Source organism: Canis aureus, chromosome 38, assembly GCF_053574225.1.
Source record: "Canis aureus isolate CA01 chromosome 38, VMU_Caureus_v.1.0, whole genome shotgun sequence".
In the NCBI taxonomy this organism is placed as follows: Eukaryota; Metazoa; Chordata; class Mammalia; order Carnivora; family Canidae; genus Canis; species Canis aureus.
In genome coordinates this window covers 6,771,191-6,798,374 of record NC_135648.1, presented here as the reverse complement: position 1 = coordinate 6,798,374, position 27,184 = coordinate 6,771,191, and the positions used below count along the sequence as shown (strand labels likewise).

The 27,184-nt window shown below is 41.6% G+C and overlaps 1 long non-coding RNA gene across 1 annotated transcript; it reads left to right on the top strand.

Annotated features, from left to right (window-relative positions):
- Nucleotides 1-942: 942 nt before the first annotated feature.
- LOC144307211 (uncharacterized) lies at nucleotides 943-17,698 on the top strand. Its single transcript, XR_013374145.1, has 4 exons — nucleotides 943-1,030; nucleotides 7,064-7,106; nucleotides 16,173-16,231; nucleotides 16,381-17,698. It is a non-coding gene; the product is annotated as an uncharacterized LOC144307211 (long non-coding RNA).
- The last annotated feature ends 9,486 nt before the right edge of the window (nucleotides 17,699-27,184 follow it).

Genomic DNA, 27,184 nt, shown 5'->3' with positions numbered 1-27,184 from the left:
TCTCACCACCAGCAACGAGCCTCTCAGGTTCGAGAATCCCAGAATAAGCTCAAAATTTTTTTTAAAGATTTTATTTATTTATTCATGAGAGAGAGAGAGAGAGAGAGAGAGAGAAGCAGACTCCGTGCAGGGAGCCTGACGTGGGACTCGATTCTGGGTCTCCAGGATCATACCCCGGACTGAAGGCAGTGCTAAACCGCTGGGCCACTGGGGCTGCCCAAGCTCAAAATTAACATTCAAGGTGGAATGCTCTAGTAAAAAGCATATTAATATTGAAACCAGAAGAATCCATTGAATAGAAAAAACTGGAAACAGTACTCTAAAATTCCATGCAGCCTTGTCTAAAAAAATGATGTGTCACAACATGGAAGTATATTCATGGTATTTGTTGAGCAAGAAAAAACAAAAATAAGCGGATAGAAAAAATAAAAAACAAGTCATGGAATACTATGTCTGGTACGAGCCCATCTTTGAAAAGAACGAAAAAAGAAAAGAAACAGAAAGCGCCATACATTACATAAATATAGAGAAAAGTTCAGAAGTTTACGTATTAAACTGTAAAGTGGGAGAGATTAGTTTTTAGTTTTACATTTTTTTGTATCTTCGAATTGTATAAAAATATGTACAATTTTTAAGCATATCATTAAAAATGAAAAAAAAATGAAGTTTTTGGGAAGGGGGTAGAAGGGCAGGCAAAGGCCACAGAATTTTGCAGGGCGGCAAGTTCAAAGAAGACAAAGTGCTTCCATCAAAGAGAAGGGCTGACAGCCGAGGCCGGTTTGCAAAGAATGGCAGCCCTTGAGGGACGACCAGCGACCAAGACCTTGTCCCCGGCTCCCAGGGTCCAATAATGAAAATCAGTAACGTGTTTTGAGTGCCGCCACATGCCAGGAACTGTGCTAAGTGCGTTTGAACATCATTTCATTCCGTTGTCATGGCAATCCTATAAGCTAACAATACTAGCCGAGGCCACACTTAGAAAGTGAAACCTGGTTGAAATCAATTAAAAGAAAGCTCGCTTTGGCAGAAGGTGAGCAAGAACTGGCTCCCTAAGAGATGATTTCCAGTGGAGCCTCGGCAAATACCTAAGTGCTATCAAGGTGCGGGGAGGGGGTGGTACTTGGGAGATGAGTGGGTTCCCACACACAGGGAGAGCCAAATCAGCAGTGGGGTAACCTGAGTGAAGGGTGTGGGCTGCATGACGACTGAAAAGGAGGGGTAGGCAGAGTGGGTTGCTCCAGTTCTAGCCGCAAGGTGGAAGGCCTAAAAGGGATAGTCACCTGTGATGTGGTCGCTCAGAGGAGCACTGTAAGGGGAGCAGTGAGAGATAGTAAAACTGTCTACATTATAGTTTTTATTTATGTAGGAATCACATTAACTATCATTGCATTTTCTGAACAATAAGAAACAATAAGGGCTACTCTAAGTTAGGCCCTGATTGATGCTAGAGGGCTTTTAACAGATTTTTACATTAAAAAAAAAGATTTATTTATTAGAATGAGAGAAGGAGAGAGAGCACACCCAAGTGTGGGGGAGAGGTAGAGGGAGAAACAGACACCCCACTAAGCAGGGAGCCGGACCCGGGGCTCAATCCCAGGACCTTGGGCTCATGACCTATGCCGAAGGCAGACGCTCAACTGAGCCACCAGGGTGCCCCAGATTTTTACATTTAACCTCTACAATAACCTTATGCTACAGGACTGTTACTATCCATATTTTATGATGGAAAAATCAGTCCCTAGAGAATTTTCTAAGCCAGCGGGTCTGGTGAATGAGGGATACAGGATTGGACGGCAGGCCTGTCTGCCTCGGGGGCCCTGGCCTGAGCTACTGCGCTCTCCCGCCTCCCTACCCTGCTCATCCGTCCGCAGATAGGAAATCAGCTGACTGTCCTTTCTCACCTGGCATAAATCTTACTCTCCTGGATGACTAGGAGATTGCTTTACTCAGCATGAGACACTGGCCTGCAGGATTTATAGACAGAGGTTGCTTCCCAGCTCTTGTCTGATTTTGTTGCCCCAGATATCCCCAGGTCAACCTCATTCTCATGTTTGTCTCCTCTGCAATTCTAACTCACACAGCTGGACGGACAGAAATGGCTCAGGATTCCAGTCCTGTATTAAAGTGTGCACAAGTGCCTGAAAATGAGCTTTAAGTGCGATACCAAGGCAGCCTATTATTCTGGAAGGAACCACCATTCCTCAGCCATCCGACAGCAGTGCTCATGAGCCACCTGCATACCCTGGAGCAAAAGGCTCATTTGCTGAACCTACAAAACCCTTAGACCTTCTAGTGCCCAAAGGAGTTACCAAAGAGACTGGCAGGTTCTTTGTGTGTAGTGGTGGTGGTGGTGGTGGTGGTGGTGATGGAGGGGCTCAGTTAGGAGCAGGGAGAGGGTCAGGAGATCCTGAATCCACACACAGCAAAGCAAGAAGGGCCTTGGGCAGTGTCTGAGCTGGGGGTTCTCAGTGGCAGGGACAGGCCTGCCTAGACTGAAATTACCAGGGGCCACCTGGGTGGCTTATTGGTTGAGCATCTGCCTTCCACTCAAGTTGTGATCCTGGGATCGAGTCCCCACATTGGACTCCTTGCAGGGAGCCTGCCTTCTCCCTCTGCCTATGTCTCTGCCTCTCTCTCTGTGTCTCTAGTGAATAAATAAATAAAATCTTAAAAAAAAAAAAAAGAAAAAGAAAAATCACCAAGCCACAGCTTAAAAAAGCCAGTTTGCTGGGCCCCTCCATCAGGGGAATTTGAATTAGTAGGTCTGGATAGGTCTCTGGAATCTGCATTTTTAACATGCCTCCCAGCCTCCTCTAATGTACAACCAGGTTTGGAAAATGCTGATCTAATCTAAATCTCCCTTATTACAAAGGAGTCTGCTGCCTGCAGAAGTGATGAGTATGACTTAGGAAAGTGAGAGATTAAGGAGCAGTTGTCCGATCAAAATATTACCCACAGCCAAGGCATTAGCATAAATATTCCCCACATCACCAGAAAAGAATGTTCACGTGACGGACAAATGGGGACAAATGGGGGAAGAAAAGCCAGCTGCCCCGAATTCATGCTCCCGCTACGTTTCAAGGCTCACAGCACAAGAGACGGAGGCTAGAAATCAAGTCTGTCAATTTGCAAGGGCAGAAATGAGTCCTGCCAATTTATTTAAATGTCCTCTGTCCTGAACCACAGGCTGTTTCTGTGTGCTCGTCAAACACCTCTAGCTCTTGTTTGGTACAAACGGGGGAAAGCCTTTTTGTGTTGCCATGGCACCACCACAATAAGCTGTTTTCAAGTGTTAGATGTTCTGAAATGACAGGCTCTGTTTCGAGAAACGAGAATGCTGAAGAGGTCAGTACAAATCGTCAACCTCCATGTATCAAGGGGCTGTCATGAATCAGACTGTCACTGCCCCAGGAATTTATTCCTGAGACATATGTTTTGACAACCCATCCCAAGCCTGGGTCCCGAGTACATGTGAGGACAGTTCTTTTTTGGCCAGGCACCTGCTGAGAGGCCTCAGCCACTCCTGACACTTACCCATGCCTGCTGCACACGAATCCTGCTTGTGTGTACTCTGGGATGGAGGGGGGATGTTCACGGGCTTGGGTCATGGAGGCAACGCTGGTCCAATGGAAAATAACCAAGCATGGATGTTCTTCCTTTGTTTATTTGTTTGCTTGCTTGGATGCATCTCCCCCTCTCTGAAATGGAACACAAATTAACCTCACACCTGCCCTTCCTGGGACAGGATGGACAAATCGCAGTTAAACTCTAACACCGGTGTTCTAGGCACAAACTCGAGGCAGGCTAGCTTTTCAGCCTCATTTTGGCTCATAGCCTTGACCTCTCATTAAGTGTGGGATGCCTGTGTGTGCCATCCTCTCTGTATTGTCAACTCAAGGACAGGGGTCATGATCTGTTCCTCTCTACATCTACCACGGTGTCTGGCACATACTAAGTATTCATTAATATTTGTTTGCTGTTCAAATACTAAATTAAAAAAAGAGGTGTGCATGTGCACACACGTGTGTGTGTGCACATGTGTGCTCTGGGTGATAGGAACCTTGCTTAGCAAGAGGACTGTGGGAATGGAAAAGAAGAGAAATCTTTTTTTTTTTTAAAGATTTTATTTATTTATTCATGAGAGACACACACACACACACAGAGGCAGAGACACAGGCAGAGGGAGAAGCAGGCTCCATGCAGAGAGCAGATGCAGGACTCCATCCAGGACCCCAGGATCATGCCCTGAGCCGAAAGCAGACAGTCAACCACTGAGCCACCCAGGCACCCAAGAAGGGAAATTTTAAAGCTGTTTTAGAGGTTTCTCCAAACCTAGTGTTAGCAAACTTAGAGTGACTTCATAAGCTCCTAAGAGTTCATTTAAACCACAGATTTCATGTCCCCATGCCTGGAATTTCTCATTCAGCTGGGCTGGCAAAAGACCCAGGGATCTTTTGAAGGCAGGTTCCTGGAGGCATTCTGATGCCCATGAAAGAGTCTAGTAGATTAAGATGGAAGCATGAAGGATGCCTAACCATTGTCTACCTGTAAGTAATTTAAAGCATGAGTCAGGAGCGCAAAGCTGCACTTACAAAACAATTAAGGACACAGTAGAAGAGAGTACACAGGAGGATGCAAAACAATCCACCCGATAACCCGATACCCAAATTTGAGAGTCAGATACTAAGTACTTGTGATTCTCAGATACCACCAGGGAAGATTTCAGGGCAGGGTAAGGCCTGAAATGGAAATGTGCATAGAAGAGCAGTTGGGGCTGTCCTGGCAGAGATGGAGGGGGCGCTGCAGGGCAGTGAGTTCCTCGTCACTACCATATTTTGAAATTCTGGAAGGTTCACGAGCAATATGGCAACCCAGTGAGGATACAGAATAGGTGGAGATGATATAAAGGATAGATGGACATGACATAGAATAGTTGTGGATGATACAGTTCTAGAATAAATGCAGATGATCTCGTTATAGGGTAGATGTAGATATTCAGCATCAAATGCAAAGAGAAGCACCCATCGTGTAGGCTCCCTATGTTCCCGTCTCTGTCCTTTAAAGTCACACTTGGGTATGAACACGAGGGTTCTTTTAAAACTAATGTCAGATGAATGGAAGCAGGAGCTTGAGAAAAATAGGAAAAAACCTGCATGGCTTTGCAAATAAAGCATCTGCTAGCAAGGGGTTAAGCAACCATTTGTACTTAGGAAAATCGAAAGGGAGCAAGGTAAGAATCTGCTGTGTCAGTAAAAGCTTACAAAGGAAGATAAGGATGGGGAGGGGGAGGCACCATGGCCAGGAGGGATTAGGAGAACAATAGGGTTTTTTGGTACACTTGCCCCAGCATAGAAGGAAAGAAGTGTGCAGAGGTAAGCTACTGAAAAATGGGAGGTGTGCAAAATAAACAATTCGTACAAAGTGATTCACACGCTAAGCTTCACTCACAGAGAAAAAGAAAGACAGGTAGCCCTAAGACAATTAAGAGCTACTGGGATAGGATCAGAGAGCTGTAGGGGGCAGTGGCTGCCAGAAAGGGGGCCGGGCTTGGGCAGCTGGGAGGCAGGCAGATTAACAGGGCCCTGAGTCCCAGAGAGCCCAGGAAATCAGTAATGAACTTGGACCTGCCTGGGCTGACTCATCAGGGGCAACAGCAGGGTGGGGTCCCAGGAGGTGCAGAGAGCAAAAGCGCAACTCCAAATTTCTCAGGAGGCCCCAGGAAATTAGTGGTCAGTGCCAGGAAATAATAGCATCAGTTCGTATCTATAGGAGGGCACAGTCCTTGGCAGATATATGTACGTACATTCCACCTGCACGTTAACGGCAGCCTAAAGCAAGGCTCATCTGTTTAAATTAAGCCACACGGAAACACATAGGTAGGATACAGCGCACCAGTCATTGTTGGTATATTTATATAATTAGAGTGATGACAAATATGAACAAGTCCTTTATCAGAACTCACGGGGCTATTATTATTATTACTAGGGTCCCTGAGAACAGTTACCTATAATTGATCACATCGCATATGCCAGATGCTAGTGCTAAGTATTTGACATAATATGCTCATTTAACCCTCAGAACATCCTGATGATGTAAGTTTGTTCTCATTTGACAAGTATGGAAACTGAAGCGCAAGGAGATTTAAATAGATGGTCCAAACTCACATCACTAGGGCGCGGGGAAGGAAGGACGACCCAGATCTGCCGGCTGCTTAGCGATCCCAGTGCCAGCAGCCAGGTCACGGTGGAGCCCGGACTAGCCCCTTCATCTCCTCTAGACTTGGGCTTTTCCTCTGTGCTGTCAGGTGGGGTGGGGTGTCACTGGACGTTGCTTCATGGTCGATGGGTGGCATCTATGGTAGAAAGAACGAAGGCTTAGAATTTGGATAGAGCTGAGTTTAGATGCCTCTAGCACCAGGATGCTGGATTACCTATCAGAGTCACATATAAATAAGGAAATTCACCCCTCGCTTCCGGGGCTACTGAGGGATTCAGTGAGTTACCCCAGTAGGTGCCCCGTCGCACTCATGGTCTGCAACTTTTTTCTACTTGTCAACCAACTTGACCATAATTACGTGAAAACCGAGAGATAAAACTGTCATTCCTGAAAGATTTCAGAAAAATCTTCTAAAAATTAATGTAATAAGTTAAATTTATTGAAAAATTATTAGTTTCTAAGTGTGTGAGATAGTGTGAGATGCTATAATAATAAGTTTGTTTAAAGGGCATGTTCAGTCTTTGATCTTCTGTAATTTAGAAAGAAAAGTTATGAGGGTTTTATTCCCTTAAGTCACTCAAAATTGAATTCTGAATCTAACAGCAGATTCTAGAGCCTCTGAGGATAATGAGGAAATTATCTTCTAAAGGGAATCTGTTTTCAATGAAGTTAGCTATCTCGTTACCCAGCCACTTCCAATAAAGGGAGTGAATTCATGTAATCGAAATATTTGGGGAAATTTATGCCATTTTATCCAAAGACAATGAATTTCTATTTTTTTCTAGCTGCAGAGCACGTTTAACTTTGTAACTTCTTTCCCCCCTCCCAATTTTAAATCCTTTATTAGTCATCTTTTACTTCAAGAGAGCAGATGAAGTCACAAATTGAATGTAAGTAGTTTTTGATGTCCTTTATTATCTTTGATTTGGTCCAAATCTGTCCTCCCTTCATCAGTTGTTGTGAAATCCTTGCAAGGAGACAAACAGGAAGTGCCAGGTGGCTGAATGGGAACAAAACCAGAACTTCATTCCCCCACCCAAAGCGTAGAAATGAAGGAAATGATAAAGGAGTCTTCAAGAATAATGATGGCGGCTGATAGTCACTGAGCATGTCATATGAAGGAGTTTTTCTAAGATTTAGGATTCAGAGTGCTCAAATGCATCAGCACATTTGATGCTCAGAACAACCCTGTGAAGGGCCTCTGGGTGGCTCAGAGGTTGAAGGGCCCCTGGGTGGCTCAGAGGTTGAGCTCAGAGGTTGAAGGGCCCTTGGGTAGCTCAGGTCCTGACCCCGGGGTCCTGGGATTGAGTTCCACCTCAGGCTCCCCACAGGGAGCATCCTTCTCCCTCTCCCTGTGTCGCTGCCATTCTCTCTCTGTGTCTCTCATGAATAAAATAAAATCTAAAAAAAAAAAAACCAACCCTGTGAAGCAAAGGGTAACTCTCATACTCATTTTATAGCTGCAGAGGTGGAAGCAGAGAGAGGTAAGTAGTTTCCTGGGCTTCAACAATCTGTGGCAGAGGAGGATTTTAACCCAGGCAGGCAGTCCTGCTCTGGAGCTCACACTTTCAACCACTGTGCCACACCTGGGCTACCTCCTGGGTGCTCGGGTTTAGCTCCCATCCTGGCGTGGCCATAGAGATACCGTGAGTCGTCATGGTAAAGGGCCTCTCCAAGATTTTAATTACCATTTTATCAAATGGTTTTATTAACAGTGCCAGTGCTCATATTTGTGTACCCTATTACTGCTCACAAGCATTTGACATACACCTTGGACCCTCAAGACATAAGCAGGGACAAACACGATGAATTTCAGATGAGGAACTAGGCTCAAGGAGATGAAATGACTTCCCAGCGTCACCCAGCTTAGCAGCGGCACAGAAAGGATTGAAATCCAGAAATTCTGACTCCCACTCCAGTGCTCCTTCTGCTATCATAGCCTTTCCTGGAGGGAAAAAAAAATCAAACCCTGGAATCTGGTGGTGGTTGTGTGGCCACCAGGAACCAGTACTTCATAGCGCTTCTGGGACAGCAAGACTGATAGATACTCACTGAGCACTTCTTTTGTGCCCGGAATAATGGAAAGCATTTTATTGTATTAATCTCTCTTTTTAAAAAGATTTTATTTATCTATTTGAGATAGAGATAGAGAGAGCACTAGCAGAGTCAGGGACTGAGGGACAAGCAGACATCCCGCCGATGCAGGACTCAACATGGGGCTCGATGCCAGGACCCCGAGATTGTGACCTGAGCAGAAGGCAGACGCACAACTGACTGAGCCACCCAGGCGCCCCATTTTATTAATCTCTTTTAAGCCTTCTGCTCACCAATAGAATATGAGTCCAGTTAACACTCATATTTAAAAATTGAAAAAACCAAAGCTCAAGTAGATTAAGCAACTCATCCTGGGCCACACAGCTCCTGATTGACCTAACAGCCTCATAACTCAAGGTGGGCCTGGTACCTGAACACACATCTATTTGATTGCAAAATTAATGTTCTTCAACACAAAACCATGAGCCTCATGTGGTGCTCTTCTAGAGCCTACAGAACTGCTGGCCGTGGTCTGTTTCTAACACAGACTGGACATGCTGTATTAGTTATCTACTGATGTGTGACAATACCACAACAAACTCAGTAGCTAAAGCAACACACGTTTTTTGTCTCAGTTTCTGTGGGTCAGAAATCTGGATACAGATCAACTGGGTTCTTAGCAAGGTTGTACTGAAGATGTCTGCCAGGACTGTGGTCTCATCTCAACGCCTGATTAAGGAAAGAGTCATTTTTCTTTTTCTTTTTATAGCTCCAAGGTTTATTCATTTATTTAACTTAAAAAAATTAAATTCAATTAATTAACATATAATGTATTATTAGCTTCAGAGGTAGAAGTCAGTGATTCATCATTTCTTATATGATACCCAGTGCTCATGACATCACATGCCCACCTTAATGCCCATCACCCAGTTACCCTCTCCCACCACCCCCCTGACAACTCTCAGCTTTTTTCCTGTGATTAAGAGTCTCTTATGGTTTGTCTCCCTCTCTGATTTCATCTTGTTTTATTTTTCCCTCTCTTCCCCTATGATTGTGTTTTGTTTCTTAAATTCCACATATGAGTAAGATCATATGATAAATGTCTTTCTCTGATTGATTTATTTCACCTAGCATAATACCCTCTAGTTCCATCCACATCATTGTACATGGCAAGATAGCATTTTTTTGATAGCCGAATAACGTTCCATTGTATATATGTACACCACATCTTTTTTATTCTTCATCTGTCAGTGGACTTCTAGGATCTTTCCATAGTTTGGCTATTGGGGATATTGCTACTATAAACATTGGGGTGCAGGTGCCCCTTCGGATCACTACACTCGTATCTTTGGGGTAAATCCCTAGTTGTGCAATTGCTGGTCATAGGGTAGCTCTATTTTAAAATTTTTTAAGTTGAAAATACTCTTCCAGAGCAGCTGCACCAGCTTGCATTCCCACCAACAGTGTATGAGAGTTCCCTTTTCTCTGTATTCTAGCCAACATTTCTCATTTCCTGACTTGGTAATTTTAGCCTTTCTGATTGGTGTGAGGTGGTATCTCACTGTGGTTTTGATTTGTATTTCCCTGATGCCAAGTGATGTTGAGCATTTTTTCATGTGTCTGTTGGTCATTTGTATGTCTTCTTTGGAGAAATGTCCTTTCATGTCTTTTGAGGAAAGAGCCATTTTCAAGTTCACGTGGTTGCTGGCAGGATTCAGGTCCTTCTGGGTTATAGGACTGAGGGCTTCAGTTTCTTGCCAGCTATTGACCCAAGGCTACTCTCAGTTCCTAGATGCTTTTTGGCTAGAATCTGTTCTCAGTTCCTTGCCTCATGGGCCTCTAATGCATGGTCTCTTGCTTCATCAAGCACAGCAAGGGTCTCCTAGCATGATAGTTTATAATATTATGTAACATAATCTTGGAAATAACATCCTATCATCTCTGCCATATTATTTTTGTGAAAGCAAGTCATAGGTCATACCCTGATCAAAAAGGGAATTGCACAAAGTGCGAATACCAGAGGCAAAGATAATTGGGATCATCCCAGAGCCTGGCTAGGACCCATCCCTTCTGGAGGCCAAACACATAAGTCTGCTTTGAAGATCATTTCTGGCTTGAAGAGATCCCCTCTTCATAAGAAACCTTGAAAAAGCAAACAAGAGAGTTTCTGCCTCTTGGATGAAATTAGGAGATATAACCCAAATCACAAGATAGAGGAAAGTTCCCAAATTACAGGAAAGTTCTCACAAGGGTGTATGAAGGCCTGAGGGAAGATGCCCATGGCTTCAGAATTTTGGTAATGCCAGCAGAAAAGAGCTCTGAAAACATGGGTCCAGAATTAGGGGCAAACCACAGTGTGGCAGTAGGATTTTCCATAAATTCTTTTTGGTACAAAGGCTTGAGAAGTTGGAAAGGTGGAGCTAAATGAGGAATCACACAGGCATGCCATATTTGCAAGAAGTAGTATACCAGGATGGCAGGAGAAAAGAGAGAGTCTCTAAATTGGGAAGATCCTGCTGTGCCAACCTAGTTTGGCTGGAAGAAAGCGGTCACGCTGACACAGTGCTGTCAGAGGCAAGATTCCTGTGGCTTGGAGGGAGCTCTGGCCCTCTCGGCCACGAATCATCTGCCAACAGCTGGCCCAGAAAGGACCCCACTAATTCAAAGATGATTATTAACTTAAAGAAGTGATTACAAGACTGTAAGGAACTACAAGGGGGAGAAGGGGCAAATGCAATAGGAAAGGCAAAAGCAGTTGAAAACACTTGCACAAGAAAGCTGTTGTACTAGAACATATGAAAAATCTGACTGAAAATAATAACCAAGTGATTGCTTCTCTATAAACAAGCCTTTAGAGCAGAGGTGGAAAAGTCTGGAGGAGACACGGCAAGAAATAGAAGTGGATAAAATATGATTTGGTAAAGAAAAAAAAAGTAAGAACTATCACAAAAGGAAAACCAAATTGAAAGTATCACAAATGTGAAAAACCCTGTTGAAAACAGAGCAAGGACATGAGGAGCAGGACAGAGAAAGAGCAAACAAAAATGGAATGGAAATTTTTAAAAATGAAATCAGAGTACATGAAATACTTACAGAGGACCGGAGACGAAAAAATATGACAGATCCACCTAATTTGTGCTCCAAAAGAATATAATCCAAATAAAGGAACAAACACAGGTCTAGTTAAAGGTATAATTAATAAAACTTTATAATAATTAGAGAAATTTGACTCCCCTTATTGAGAAGGCAGACTGTCCCATAACCAACAGCAGAGATAATCTGATAAAATTATAAGCCTTTAAAAATAAGGAATATTTTGGGCAGCTAGACAAGAAGATTGTATCACGAAACAGAATAAAACTGGTTGCGTAGAGAGCAGACTAAGCAGTAAACGGTCTAAGCAATAGAAAAGCAAGCAAACAAAACAGGTGCTCAATAAATACTTTTGAAGTCCTTGAGGAATAATGTGACCTGAGAATTTTATACCCTGATAAAATAAGTTCAACTGTAAAGCCAGAAGGAAAATCTGCTAGAACTCAGAAAATGCTTACCTTGAACCTGCTAGCACTCAGAAAATACTTACCTTGAGTCCTTCTTGAGGAACATATGAGAAATTCAGAAACAAATGGAAAAACTGGCCCAAAAGCCAATCATGAGCAATGAATCTTTACCTTTAAGCCAGAGTCCTAACTAGATGTGGACAGCAGAGTTACAGAGCAGACTGAAATGTCCCAAACCCTTACAGCGCAGGCACAAAACAACCAGGAATGAGGCTCAGGGAGGACACGTGGTATGAGATAATGTAAGAATTGATTACCTTGTCTTTTGCAGTTAGGTTAAAAAAAATAAAAAGTTATTTAAAGCTGCCAAACCAAGCCATAGCCATATAAATATTTGAAAAATAGGAAGTTAAACACAAAGAAAAGCTATATAGTCAATGGAAATTGGATGATGTGGAAGAGGTAGGGAAAGAGAAGAAAGAGGAAGTACTCTAATGCAATTTGCTCATTGAAGATCATCAAGATACTACATATAGACATAGAAGATTGGTGTATTATATGAAGACGTGGATATAAAAGTGACTACTAGAATAAAATATATAAAACTCTAATACACACAGTTATATATACTATATATATATTTGTGATGATTACTTTTATGTGTCAACCTGGCTGGGCCACAGTGCCCGATATGTGGTCAAAAATTATTCTGGATAGGGATCCCTGGGTGGTGCAGCGGTTTGGCGTTGCCTTTGGCCCAGGGCGTGATCCTGGGGACCCGGGATCGAGTCCCACATCGGGCTCCTGGTGCATGGAGCCTGCTTCTCCCTCTGCCTGTGTCTCTGCGCCTCTCTCTTTCTCGTGACTATCATAAAAAAAAAAAAAATTATTCTGGATGTTTCTGTAAAGGTATTTTTCGGATGAGATTACCATTTAAATCAGTTGACTCTGAGGAAAGCAGATTACCTCCAAAATGTGGGTGGGTCTCATCCAATTAGCTGAAGGCCTCGATAGACAAAAACTGACCTCCCCTGACCAAAAAGGAATCCGGCCAGCAGGCAGTCCTGGGACCCAGGCTGGGACTCTTGTATGGTCTCCAGCCTGCCCCCTGCCCTGCAGATTTGGGACTTGCCAAACCTCCACAATCACATGAGCTGATTCCTTAAAATAAGTCTCTCTTTCTTTGTTTCCCTGGAGAGCCCTGACTAAAATAATAGTGTGTGTGTGTGTATCTCTGTGTGTGTGTGTGTGTGTGTGTGTGTGTGTGTAAATTTTTAGAGTTATATGAGTCATATATAGTACAGAATTCTAACATATGTACAACTTGGTGAAAACTGAGACTGTATTTTTGTTCAAGATCCCAAGAAATGTTTTTAAAAGTCAACTATTTGTTAAGCCCAAAGAAAGTCTCCAAATATTCCAAAATGTGGATGAGTATAGTCAATATTTTCTGATTACAATGCAATGGACTAGAAGTCAATTAGCAAAATTGGAAAAAAAAAAAGTCTTCCTCTTATACAATTCTTAGTTCAGAGAAGAAAAGTGAAATCACATTTCATCAGCAAAATAACAATAATTAAAACATTGTCAGAATCTATGAGTAGTACTCAGCAAATGTACATTTATCATAATAAACGAAGAAAATTGGGCCTATATAATAGTTTAATAGAGAAACAAGGAAATGTACTTTAAAAGTGATGTTAATAAATATGAAATAAAAAAAATAAATATGAAATAATAAAAGTAAAGTAAATCAAGAAGGCATAGAAAGGGGGCACCTGGGTGGCTTAAGTGGTTAAGCATCTGCCTTTAGATCAGGTCATGATCTCAGGGTCCTGGGATTGAGCCCTGAGCCCCACAGCGGCTTCCTGCTCAGTGGCCCCTCCCCCTTCTCAACCTTTCTCTCAAGCAACTAAATAAGATCTTTTTAAAAATCTAAAAATTTTAAAAATTTAAAACGAAGGTTAAGGGGGATCCCTGGATGGCTCAGTGGTGGCTCAGCGCCTGCCTTTGGCCCAAGGCATGATCCTGGATTTCCGGGATCGAGTCCTGCATTGGGCTCCCTGCATGGAGCCTGCCTCTCCCTCTGCCTGTGTCTCTGCCTCTCTCTGTGTTTCTCTCATGAATAAATAAATAAAATCTAAAAAAAAAGAAGATACTATAAATATTAATAATTTAGATTAATAATTTAGAAAATGAATTGCTTGGCCTGATTCATAAAAGAATTGAAAATTGAAACAATAATGTTTTTCTTTTTTAACAACTAGATGATATAAGGTCAGAATGTTTGAAAACATTAAATTGGCAACAATGTAGAGTAGCAGGTACAACAATGCAGAGTAGCAGTACAGAGCTGGTGAGAATGTAAATTCTGGTGAAAATCTCTATTGAAACCACTTGGGCAAAGTCTAACAAAATGATAAAGCATATACCTTTTTATGCAGCAATTCTCCTTTTAGAACTTTATCCCACATACGTACCAGCACTTGCATGAGTGATGCGTACACAGTTATTCCTGGAAGCATTGTTTGTAAAAGCAACCTGTCGGAATCTATTTATGCAGACTTTTAAAGGAATTATGATGCATTTTTATAATTCAGGACTTCATGGGGGCGGCTGAGTGGCTCAGTTGGTTAAGCATCTGACTCTTGATTTTGGCTCAAGTCATGATCTCAAGGTCACTGAGCGGGGAGGCTGCTTGGGACTCTCTCCTCTCTCTTTCTGCCTTCCCTCACCCCCAACCGCCTCACCCCCATGCCCCACCCTCCATGGCCACTCATGGTCTCTGTTTCTCTAAAAATAATAATTAGGGATCCCTGGGTGGCGCAGCGGTTTGGCGCCTGCCTTTGGCCCAGGGCACGATCCTGGAGACCCGGGATCGAGTCCCACATCGGGCTCCTGGTGCACAGAGCCTGCTTCTCCCTCTGCCTGTGTCTCTGCCTCTTTCTTTCTCTCTATCATAAATAAATAAAAATTAAAAAAAATAAAAATAAAAATAATAATTAATTAGTTAATTAATTAATTTAAAAATCGTACTGTATGGCTAGTAAAGAAAGCCCTGAGACTGCTCTGTGTGGATTGACATGAACTAATCTCCAGGATACTGTATACTGTTAAATGAAGAAGATCAGAGTGTAAAAGAGTCTGATCTTTTGCACTTTTAGAGAATAAGAAGCATATACACATGTTTTTGCCTATGCATAGATAATGACCAGCAGGACCCACGGGGAAAGGGTCACACCCATCACCTCGGGAGAAGGAAAGTAGGCAGGGGCTGCAAGAATGGGAGACAATCTCACCTTTTACCATCAGCCTTTTTGAATATTTTTACTTTTGTGCCATTCATATATTATTTGCTTAAAAATAAATGCCCAAGGGGGCTCCTGGGTGGCTCAGTTGGTTAGGCCTGGGACTCTTGATCTTAGTTCAGGTGTTAATCTCTGGGTTGTGGGTTCAAGCTCCACAGGGGGCTCTGTGCTGGGCATGGAGTCTACTTTAAAAAAATTTTTGATAGATAGATAGATAGATAGATAGATAGATAGATAGATGCCAAAGTGTTAAGAAGAAGGAAACTGATCTGAGTGCTGGCAAAGGGATTTGAGTTCTAAGCGTGATGCCCAACTTACTTCCCACCACACCTCCTCGCCCCAGCCGTCTTGCCCCCACTGCTGCAGATCAACAGCCACTGCCCTGATTCTTGAGGATTTAAAAATCAGCCCAGTGTAGCTTTGGGATATGCCAGTTGGTCAGCTCTGCGGGTATTTAACTTAAGCCCCATCAGTTCTGAGGCCAGTAGGGTATTACCGACCCGGTTAATACCAAGGATCTATGGAAATAAGGACACACCATTGAGCAGCTGAGGAGAGGATATGGAGAATGGGGAGGTCTGAGGATGTGCGGCAGATAGGTTTTCTTGAGAGACTGCTTAGCAGCCTGCCCCACCCTCGCAGGAGAAGGGGATGCCTCCCATTTCTCACCCCTCCCACTGAGCTCAACCACCCTGAAACAGATGGAAGTAAGCAGGTCCGAATACAAGGACTAAGGCAACGTCCTTTCTCCAGGGCAGTAAACATCATTTATTTGAGTTTTCCCTGTTCCAAGATGCATTGTCTCCTGAAATCCAATTTGCCATGTGCCCTAAACTTATTTGGGGCTCGATGGAACACAAATTAGTGCAAGGTTGCAGAATCTCCACGCAGGCCCAAACAGGAGATGAGTCAATCTTAATAACCTCACTCATGATGAGAAGGAGCAAGCTTAGTGTGCAGGAGAACAGACAGCCTGGTTGGGAATGGGGGGAAACATCCCTCTGCTTTTTTTTTCTCACGTTATTAGCAGCCAGTGCTTTTTTTTTTTTCTTCTTCTTCTTTTTGATGGAATTTAAACCCGTGACTGTTAACCTTTTTTATCCTTTTCTTTCAGAGGCTGCCATCAGCTCCGATAAAGGGAACATGATTTCCACAGAGCAGAGAGACTTGCAGGTACAGGGAGAGAACAGTTCAAGTGGGCGGGAGGGAATGCGGCAAGGTCTCCATCAGATTCTAGGATCCTAATCTCTGGGTCAGAACAACTTGGTTGGCTAGGAATAAGTTTTCCCATATAAACTGTGTTTTGTTTGCCTGTTCCTCAGGGCCAGGAGAAGGTATACCCCTGAGCTGGTGTTGCAGAAAATGTAAAAGAAGTTCAATCTTCCTTCTTCCTGCATAGAATACTTACTAAACACATATTGAGCACAGGCAAGTGAAAGAGAGGAGGCCTCTGGCACAAAATAAATGAGAAGCTCATCCCTGCCCACCAAGAATTTACAGTCTTATTGGCAAGATATAAAGAACACACATAAAAAGAACCCGGGAAGATATGAATTTGCACTTGATTCTTAATTGACTTCACACATCCACCTTCAAAGGCTGACAGGTTTCTGAGCCTTCAGAGCTCTGCTGGAAGGGTCTCTAGAAGTCTGGGGCCGAGGGGACCGTTCCAAAAGCATGACCTTCCTTATCCAGGCTGCAACATAGTTTTCAAAAGAGCTTGAGTTCCCTTGAAACCCAGAGAGAAAGGGGAAACTAAGAGCTCAGAGCAGTGGCTTGTTTGTCAGCGTGCTGGGTGTCGGCTAGTACCTACTGTCCAGAGGGGGGCAAGTTAATTTCAGGTCAGGGTGTCAAGAATGGGGAAAATGATGGTCAAGCACAGTCTCTACTTACCTTCACTGTTGCTTTGGATTTCTGATAACTGAAACCTGCAATGATGTGCTTTTGAGCTTTCTTTCTGCATAATACAAACTGTAAGACTCCCCACTTCTGGAGGCAAAGCAGAGATATGGTGGAGAAAAAAGCCGGGCTGGGCTGGGGTCTCTGTGGAAGACTGTCTGGCAAGGGGTGGGGGTGTGAGCTGAATCCAGAAGCTAAAAGGAGAGGCCTGGGAAGGACGCTGATGACAAGCTAGTGGTGTGACCCAGCCTCTGGAGGCTGGCAGGTACCTGACCTAGGAGGAAAGTCCAAGAGGGTCCGAGGCAGCTATTTGTCCCGGAGAGTGCCTTGAGAGGTCTCCTCAGTTAGAGGCCAATTCTGGAGCCACCCTTGGGGCTCCTGCGCTGTCTTTAGTTACAAAGCTCATTTCCATCTTGAATTCTGAATGTGGCAGTGGCCTGCAGCCATTAGGAACCATCTGGAACCCAAGGCTCAAGTCACACAGAGCGGAGTCAAAATTTTCTACAGCACTTCTGGCCCTGTGTTGTTGACAAGTTACCCAGTTCTTCTCTGGTCTTTATTTTTTTAAGATTTTATTTTTAAGTGGGGTGCCTGGTGGCCTAGTCAGTTGAGCAGCTGCCTCTGGATTTCAGCTCAAGGCATGACCTTGAGGTCATGAGATGGAGCCCCATGTTGGACTCTGTTCAACAGGGAGTCTGCTTGAGATTTTCTCCCTCTGCCTCTCTCCCTGCTTGTACTCTCTCCCTCTCTTTCTCAATCTCAAATAAATAAATAAATAATAAACAAAGAAATCTTAAAATTTTTTATAATTTTTTTAAATCTTATTTTTAAGTAATCTCTGCCCAGTGTGGGGCTCAAACTCACAACCCTGAGATGAAGGGTCACATGTTCCACCAACTGAGCCAGCCAAGCGCCCCTTTTCTGGTCTTTAAAATAAAAATGTTAGTGATACTTTGCAGCATTTTTGTATTATTTAGATATAATTTATGGAATGGGTATGACACCCAGCAGGAGCCCCAAAATGGGAGTCACTAGTAGTACATCAGGTTAATGCACTTTTCAAGAAAAGCTAGAGGAAGAAAGCAGACTCTCCATATGCCAACAGGCGCTGCTCATAGAAGTAAGGAGACCAATGCCTAGTACGTGCCTCGGTGTCTGATATTCAAATACTGGATTAATAAGTAGGCTCTACTTGCCGGTTTGGTCTACTTCTCACATGATTTTATTATCATCTTAAAGGTCATTATTAAATTATAAGATTGTCTTTTAGGGCTTAAATTACATACATTTTAAAATTTAAATTCATGCAAATGAGGAAGAAAATCCTATATTGGAATTTGTAACTTGATTTTTGCTTTGAATGGTGGTCAGTTTACTCATAACCCTGGTTTCTCCAACATAGACGAATCAGAGTTTCTAATGGCTCCTGCCGGCAGAATGTTGCTGGCTTCCAAAAGCCTCAGAGTGTGGTTGCTGAAGGCCAGGAACCCATGCTTAGAGCCAGAGGGGAAACCTTCTGAAACCCGCAGGTGCAAGATGTTCCTCGCAAGTGACAGGTGTCCCCAGCCCAGAGGCTGGTGGCCTGCAAAGTTGGCCTTGGGCCTTGCTAGCTTTAGCTTAGGACAAAAGAAATGTAACCCTTTAGTTTCTGTGTCCCTAAAGGTTTATTTAAGAGCACTTCTAAATTACAAACTAACCCAACTAGGCACACTTGTCATCATGGGCACTTCCTCCATAAAAAAAATCATCTTAAATTATATTCTATGTGTTGGTATAAAGATTAATATATTAATACTGTATATTAAAATATTTTCTTTGACCTAAGAGTTCTTTTATCCTGAGTTTTAGAAAAGATTTAATTTATTTATTTTAGAGAGAGAAAGTGTGTGTGCATCCTCAAGAGTGGGGAGGGGCAGGGAGAAAGGCAGCCAGAATCCCAAGCAGGGTTTGCATTGAGTGCAGAGCCTGACACAGGGCTCAATCTTATAAACCTGAGATCATGACCAAAGCTGAAATCAAGAGTTGGATGCTAAATCGACTAAGTCACCCAGGCACCTCTCTCTTTTTTCTGATTTTTTTAGAAGATTTTATTTATTTATTCATGAGAGACACAGAAAGAGGCAGAGACATAGGCAGAGGGAGAAGTAGGCTCCCTGTAGGGACTTGATCCCAGGACCCCAGGATCACGACCTGAGCCGAAGGCAGATGCCTAACCACTGAGCCACCCAGGTATCCCTTTTTTTCTGATTTTAAAATAAATTAAAACAGTTCTGTGAGACTTAGGCACTGTGCCTGCCTGTACTTACCAGGTAATTTGACCCTGATGGGGTTAAGAATTAAATTAAAAGGTGCTGGTGGGGAAGAAAGAATTGGAAATATGAAAAAAAAAAATCACTAAGGACCACAGAGTGGTAAGATAAAGCAGCAAATAAGGAGCCATATTTTGTCAAGGTCCCCAGATAGTTTCTCTTTTCAGAGGTTAAAGTCTCCAGGTCTTAGAATTCACTCATTTTACATTCAGGCTGATTACAGTTTAATGCAAAGCACCAGGGTGATCACTTTTCAGGAGCAATGTTTTTCTGATTACTTTGCATTTGTGTATCTAAAACTGGTATTTCGTGAATGCTAACTGCAGCAATTTGAGTTTCTGATTGAATTGTCAAGTAGTGACTTTGTTCTCTCACTTGTAAACTTCCATGTAATGTTCTTAGTTTCTTCAGCATTTCTCCTTTCCAGTAATCTTGAAGTATGTTAGGAAGCTGTCATTCCCTGCCAGCAGACCTGAAAAGGGCTCCACAAAGCCCTGGGAGAATTATGGAAAAACTCATATAGCGCTGTCAGAAATTTCACTCTTAACCTGTTTTTAGACCTATGTTCTCCAGGCCTGAGATGTGAATACAAGCGACACACTTGGCAGACAGAGCCACTTGGACCTCCCTGGAAATAGTCAGTAAACCCACAGTGTAGGCACCCAATCACTCAGCCACTCCAAGGTAGGAGGAGGGCTACCATTTGAGATACTCCTTGTCACTGGGATGTAAAGGTAAATTATTTTTCTAATGATCTCAATATGCAACAGCCCCCTCCACCACCACATGCTTCCTACAGGGAAGGAAGGCACGCTTCCAACATACATTAGTGCCATAGTTTCTGCCTCATATGAAACGGTGCTCCTGCCCTGTGCTATTTACTTCAATGTCAGGGCACCTGCTCTGAATTGTTTTCCCATTTGTGGAAACAAAGTTACATTGATTTATCCCCTATCTTTTAACCAGTTAGCACTTCAGTCACATATTGCTTTGGGATTGTTTTCCTCTAAGGAGAAGGATTGATATTTATTCAGCACTTATTATTTGCTTAGCTTGGTTCTTTCCAGTGCCTCCTCTCATTTAACCGTCACACCTCTTGGAGGTAGAAGTAATAGTCCTTGATAGATGAGGAAATTGAGGCTCAGAGAGGCAAAGATATTGATAGAACTCAATCATGAAAATGAGAGGAAACAAAAGTATGAAAGACAAAATGCACCAGACAATTAAGGATATGATTTTATTCAGGCTATTGGAATAAGGACAATGTTTATTAATGAGGAACAACTGAAAGAAAAGGGAAGGGACCTAGGGTTTATAGAAACATAATAAAGAGTCATCTATGAGACTTACAGGATTTCTGAGGGAGGATGGAGATGGATCTTGACATATGCAAGGGCAGGGTGGTTCTTTGTGGTTAGCTGCTCCTGGGACACAGAATGATGGTAGATTTCTTAACTGTCACAACTTCCTGGAAGCACAGGCTCAGAAATAGTTCAACATTGTCAGTTCCCCTCATTTGTTCAAGACAAATAGCATTCATTTCTGAATAACTCAAAGGTGATCATAAACCTCCTGAGAAGGTGAGATGAGGTCTAAGAAAGTCTCATGAGGAGTCTTGTTAGTGTTGTTCTTATAAAACCCATTGAATTGCCTGGTGAGAAGTGGTGACAAAGATCAGTTGTTTGGGGGTTCCAGAGACTAGGTATCTCAAAACAAGAATTCCTAAAATTAAAAGGGAAATATTAACATTACGTAAAGAACCAGAAGCTGAATTCTGAAGATAAGCAGTTCAATGCATCCCAAGAAGTTGGTGGAGAAAGTTCATGGTCATTCAGCACTACTCTGAGTTTCTTGAAGCTCTCCAGTTTAGACACTGATGTTCTTGCTGATGTCACTCACTATGTTGGTTACCTCTTGAACAGGAGTATGTATGACCCAGCATTTCACTGGACTCCTTTAGTGGTGCAGATGCAGAATTCTGGCCCATGAATTGTTGGCTGTAGTGGTGAGCCTTCGGAGGCTTATATCAAGTTTCTGGGATCCAGTTTGCAGGGCTTTTTCAGATCCTACCAGAAGGGGCCAGTGGCAAGGCAACCTTGAGTCTTGATAGGGATCTGGGCAGCCAGGTTTTAGCTCTGAGTGATGTCAAATCAGGTGGGAGGGAGAAAAATTGGAAAAGTTTGTTTGGAATTATAGCCAGATATTGAAGATAACTAAAAGGATTAAAAATTTTGGTAAAGATTGACAATTTACTCAAGGTAACAGGATTCAGTCTATTTTTGGTACAAGCAACAGGGGTTTTTCCAGGAGAGTGTTGAGGGGCAATTAAATCTCTAACCAGATAAGACAAAGTTTGCATATTTGCCACTTACTTGTGACTTTCAAAAGTAAAATACTTCATAAGTGTTCATGTAGGCATAACACAAGTGACAATGGAGTTTGTTTCTGTGCAAAACAAGATAAAATATCTATGAATATGATGATTAACCTTATTTTCAATTTGAGGATATTATGTATAATTTATAAACATGGAAGAACACAATCTTTACAAAGAGAAAACATCATACTTAACATATTATAATTCTAGGACATAATATACCACAAAGATTTCAAACATACAGGTAGAAAACATCAAGAATACATCATCGAGTTTTATTAAGGTATAGAGTTAATAAAACTCCATAGGTAACTGATGTTAATAAAACTCCATAGATAGTAAAACTCCACTTGAAAACTACAGTCCTGGAAGATGCTAGATTTAAATTAAAGAAATAAACTCGCAACACAGGTAACATTAAAACAATTCTAAGATATGACTTATGCTGAACTTTGTCTAATATTAGGCAAAGAATAGCCAGGACTTTCATAAATCTGTCATATTGTAAACAGTGAGGGCATGACAAATTTGTAGGTACTTCCCACATGACCTGCAGTTCTGAAATATTTGTATTAATAACATTACCCACAGCAATTTAACCCAGGGAAAGCTAAACATCTCTTTTGATTTGACAATTCTTTGCTTGCAATTAATCAATAATAACATATCAAATAAACATTATTTCTAGCACCTTCTCTCCTTTTACAAAGTGAAAGAAATGAATCCTCTTTGATTTTCCAGGGACCCTCTGGGAAATCTCAAAGATGGTTTTAGGTGCAAAAAGCATCACTTAAAATTGGATTTTGGGGAAAAAAAAGCAAGTGTTGTTAGGAGATCTGAACATCTAAGTTAGGAATTGGATCATGGGTACTTACAGCACACATTTTACTTTCTATTTCAAAGCAACAATAAGGCATAAAAATAAACATAGAAGGTAATATGATTTTAATTAATCTTAGCTCGTTCCTAAGTGAGAAGCTTTTGTTTTCTTAAACCATCAAGGACATAATAAAAACCAACATAAAAACATAGAAGGTGACTTTGTTAAAACACAGAATCTTTGCTATCTTGGCAGATTACACAGAAGGTAAAGAATAACATTTTTAAAACCTCATATTAAGAGCAGAGTAATGATCTGAGAAAATTTTGTCATTTTAACAAAGATAAAAGCAAATTCTAGTTTTGCATCAGCATAATATCTGATACTAAAGTCCTTTTCATAGTCTAATAAATAAGCTCACCAAATCTTAGTGAGCTTTGACCACAACAAATAAAAGTGCCTTTCCACAAATCTTCCGTAAGATTTTATATCCACTTAGATTTGGTCCTCCTCTTCCTTCTTTCTTATTTTGCAACCATCAGTCATTTTAGCTTAGGACAAAACTACTCTCATTCTTCATTAGCAAAAACACATCCTGTCCACCTTGCACACAAAATTGTTTCTCTCTGTCATCTCATTCACATATACTGATAATAACTTTAACCACAGTAACTTATATTCCATAGAAAAATATTAGAAGGCTGATAACTGCAAACAATCTGTCACATACCAGCCTTTGCAGCAGATTAGCAAGGCTCACAACTTCCTATAGCCATACACATTCTTTATAGTACAGTGTCTCAAAGTGGCAAAAAAAATGAACACATTCATTAACAAAGCCAAAATATATAGCTTCCCTGCAGCGTATATAAATAAGGGATAAATGTATATAAAGCTAAAATTATGAGTAGTAATTAATGTTTCAGTACTCATCTTACTTAGACATGATGTATGTATCCAATGAATATTCATTAATTAACTCAATTTAGTAGAAGTCCAAGGTTTTATGTTACCTAAAGATCCTGGAAATTATCTTCAAGCTTATACTCTACAAAACATAATTATTGTTGAAATAAAGTTTCAGAATAATGATTTACTTTGGCTGCATGAAATTTTATATTTTTCATAATCTTTAACATTAAGTAGAAATAATGTGACTTATTTGATAAGTAAACCTGTATAAGTTTAGGAACCTATACTCAAGTAGAATAAAAATGTTGTGCTTTCATTACACTTAATGTTAATTACTCAGAGAAAACATAGCTGTTTTTATTAAACTAAAGTTATTAAACTAGTCTTATTTGTCAACAATTTACATAAATTACGTAAACTTGAATTCTTAAAACATTTCTGAGTTATTTTATATTAACAATACCTCTTTTTTAACATTGGAACTAAAGTTTAATTTTCTTAATTTCTGGGAATTCTGGGAATATTTAGTTTATATAAGCACTTGTTTACCACTAAGTCCATCAGAATTGAGCCTCTATAGGAGATTTTATAATCTAATTTGTTCATACACCCAGAGGTAGGAAGATATTCCAAACTCACACAATGAGAGGTAAAAGTTTTTTGGACTACAGATATATAAACATGTAGACACACACAAAGAAAAACTTACAGCTTCAAGTCCAAAACTTTAGCTATGTATCAAGCATAAACACAAAAATAGAAAACTTACCAGTCCCTATTAAGGAACCAATCCCTTTCTAGTGGATGCAAACTCTTAGTTGACTTGAGCTCAAATAGACAAACAGAAAAGACCAACAAATCAAACTCTGTCCTATTTCATCCAATAGAGAAAAGATTTATTTCATGACATTACATCTGTTACATTTACATTAACCGGTTTACAAAGAACACCAATTTGTCAGACAATAAAATCAAGAGAAGCCAGTACCGGAAGTCAAATGAGTGCTCAAAAAGAATCAATGGCAAATACTTACTGTGTTACCAATGGACAAGAATCCAGAGCACAGAACCAGGGGCTGGACCCACCAATGGGTCCCCCTCGATCAAAAGTCAGGAAGACAGCACAATGGGCAGAAGAGCCTCGGTATGTGGATGGAATAAATAAGGATTCAAAGGTGAGGTCCAATTCTGTTTGAATCACATCAAAACTGTGTAAGACAAAATGTGCTGGACAATGAAGGAGATGTTTTAATTCATGTTGCTGCAATAGGGAGAATGTTCATTAATGAGAAATGTCTCAAGGAAAAAGAAGGTGACCTGAGATTTATAGAGGCAGGTAACCAAGGGAGTCATCGTGAGTTTTAATGAGGGTCATGAGGAAGGATGGAGACAGATCTCATATCAGACTATGCAAGGGCAGAAAGGCCCTTTGCAGTTAATCATTCCAGGAACCAAAAATTTGGGGGATTTTTTCACTGTAGCTGCTTTGCAGGAGCACAGGGCTCAGGCAAAGTCCAACATTGTTAAAAGCCTTGTTCTTTTAAAGGTGAAATCCTTTCTAGGCTTTTTTCTTCATTCCATTAACCTCACTGGTGCTGGTTTTAATAATTGCTTATGAGATAACTTTAATTGAATCTGGTGGAAGCTCTACCTACCAGAGAGGGCTCGGGAAGATTGAAAGGGCCCACTGTATCCAGAAGAAGTGGACGCAGCCCAGTCTGAAAGTGTCCATAATGAATAAATCCATAATCAGAGTGGACACTTTTCAAAGGTTTAAATTCATCTCTGTCAGTAGGTAAGTTAAATAACCTTCCAGAGACTCACTGTTTTCATATCTAGAATGGAAACACAACATAGGGGGATCCCTGGGTGGCTCAGTGGTTTAGCGCCTGCCTTTGGCCCAGGGCGTGATCCTGGAGTCCTGGGATCGAGTCCCACGTCAGGCTTCCGGGATGGAGCCTGCTTCTTCCTCCTCCTGTGTCTCTGCCCCTCTCTTTCTCTCTCTCTCTATCATAAATAAATAAATCTTAAAAAAAAAAACTTTAGGAAACACAACATAGACTTTTCCAAACGTTTGGTAATATAATAACATAAAACAACTGTTACACATTAGGCACTTAGCATTTTGTCCCTTCTCCCCACTCCCACTGCTACAATATTTCCAGAGCACTTTCCTCATTACTCAGTTACAGCTCAGCCTCACTGCACCGGCATCTCTCATACTGGACTATGTGCTCCGTCTGGGCAAGGAGCATAGACAACTTACCTTTGAATCATCTTTGTACGTTGAGCATAGGAAGTGCTTGGTAAATTCCAATTTCAGCATCACATAGTCACAGGCTGGGCTGCTGTAAAGAGCCCCTAAGGTAAAGTGACTGAAAAATACATAAATTCATTTTTTTGGTCATGAATTAGTTTTGAAGGCAGCATTTTGGGCTGACAGGATGGCTCTGTGTGACTCTTTGGGGATCCAGTTCCTGCTATCTGTGGCTTTGACTTAAGCTGGTAAGGCAGGGTCAGCTAACTGAAGTCTGTGAGCAGACCACCTGTTTTTATGTAAACACAACCATGCCCATTTGTTTACACATTGCTCATAGGTGATTTTGTGCTACAACCACAGAGTTGAATAGTTTGCTACAGAGGCTGTACAGCCTATGAGCTTAGAGTACCTATTAGCTATTCCTTAGCCAGGGGTTTGCTGGCCCTGCTCTAAGGCACGGTCCTCAACTGCATCACTGGAGCTGGGTGGCTGCAAGGTCTATGTTATAGGATGGGGGGAAAGATAGATGTTCAGTACAAGTGGTTTGTGTTTTCATTAGAGATGACTCAGACCTTGCATGTATCATTTCTGCTCTCATTGGCTCAAAGTTGGTCATGTGGCTATGCCAATATGCAAGAGAAGCTGGAGAGTTGTCCTAGCCAAGTGTCTGGCGTAAGCCCAAGGTCTTTTAATGACCTTCAGTTATTGAAAGAAAGACTGAAAACCACATATCAGATGAAAGGCCAGTATTTAGGACATATAAAGAACTCTCAAAACTCAGTAAATTAGTTTTGATTGTTTCCCAAATGAACAATCCAAGTGGGAAATGGGCAAAAGACATGAACAGACATTTCACTGAAGAAAATATACAGGTAAGTAAGCACTATGAAATGATGTACCATATCATTAGCCATTAGGAAAATATAAATTAAAACCACAAGGAGCTATTAGTACATACCTATCAGAGTGGCTAAAACAAATAAACAAAAAAAAAGTGACAGTGCCAAAAGCCAGAGGGTGTGGAAAAATTGGATCACTTGTACATTGTTGGTAGGAATATAAAATAGTAGCGGCATTTTTGGCAATTGCTTATAAAGTTAAACATGCATCTATCGTACAACCTAGCAATTGCACTCTTGGGCATTTATCCCAGAAAAATGAAATGTATGTTCATGCAAAAACCTATACGTGGATGTTCATAGCCCAAACTGGAAACAATTAGATAATCTTTGACAAGGGAATGATTAAACAATCTGTGGTATACCCATACCATGGGATACTACTCAACAATAAAAAACAGGGCAGCCCCGGTGGCGCAGCGGTTTAGCGCTGCCTACAGCCCGGGGTGTGATCCTGGAGACCCAGGATCGAGTCCCACATCGGGCTTCCTGCATGGAGCCTGCTTCTCCCTCTGCCTGTGTCTCTGCCTCTCTCTTCGCTCTCTCTGAATAAATAAATAAATAAATCTTTAAAAAAAACAATAAAAAACAAATTATTAATGCACAAAACAACTTGGATAAATCTCAAGGGAATTATGCTGAATTTTAAA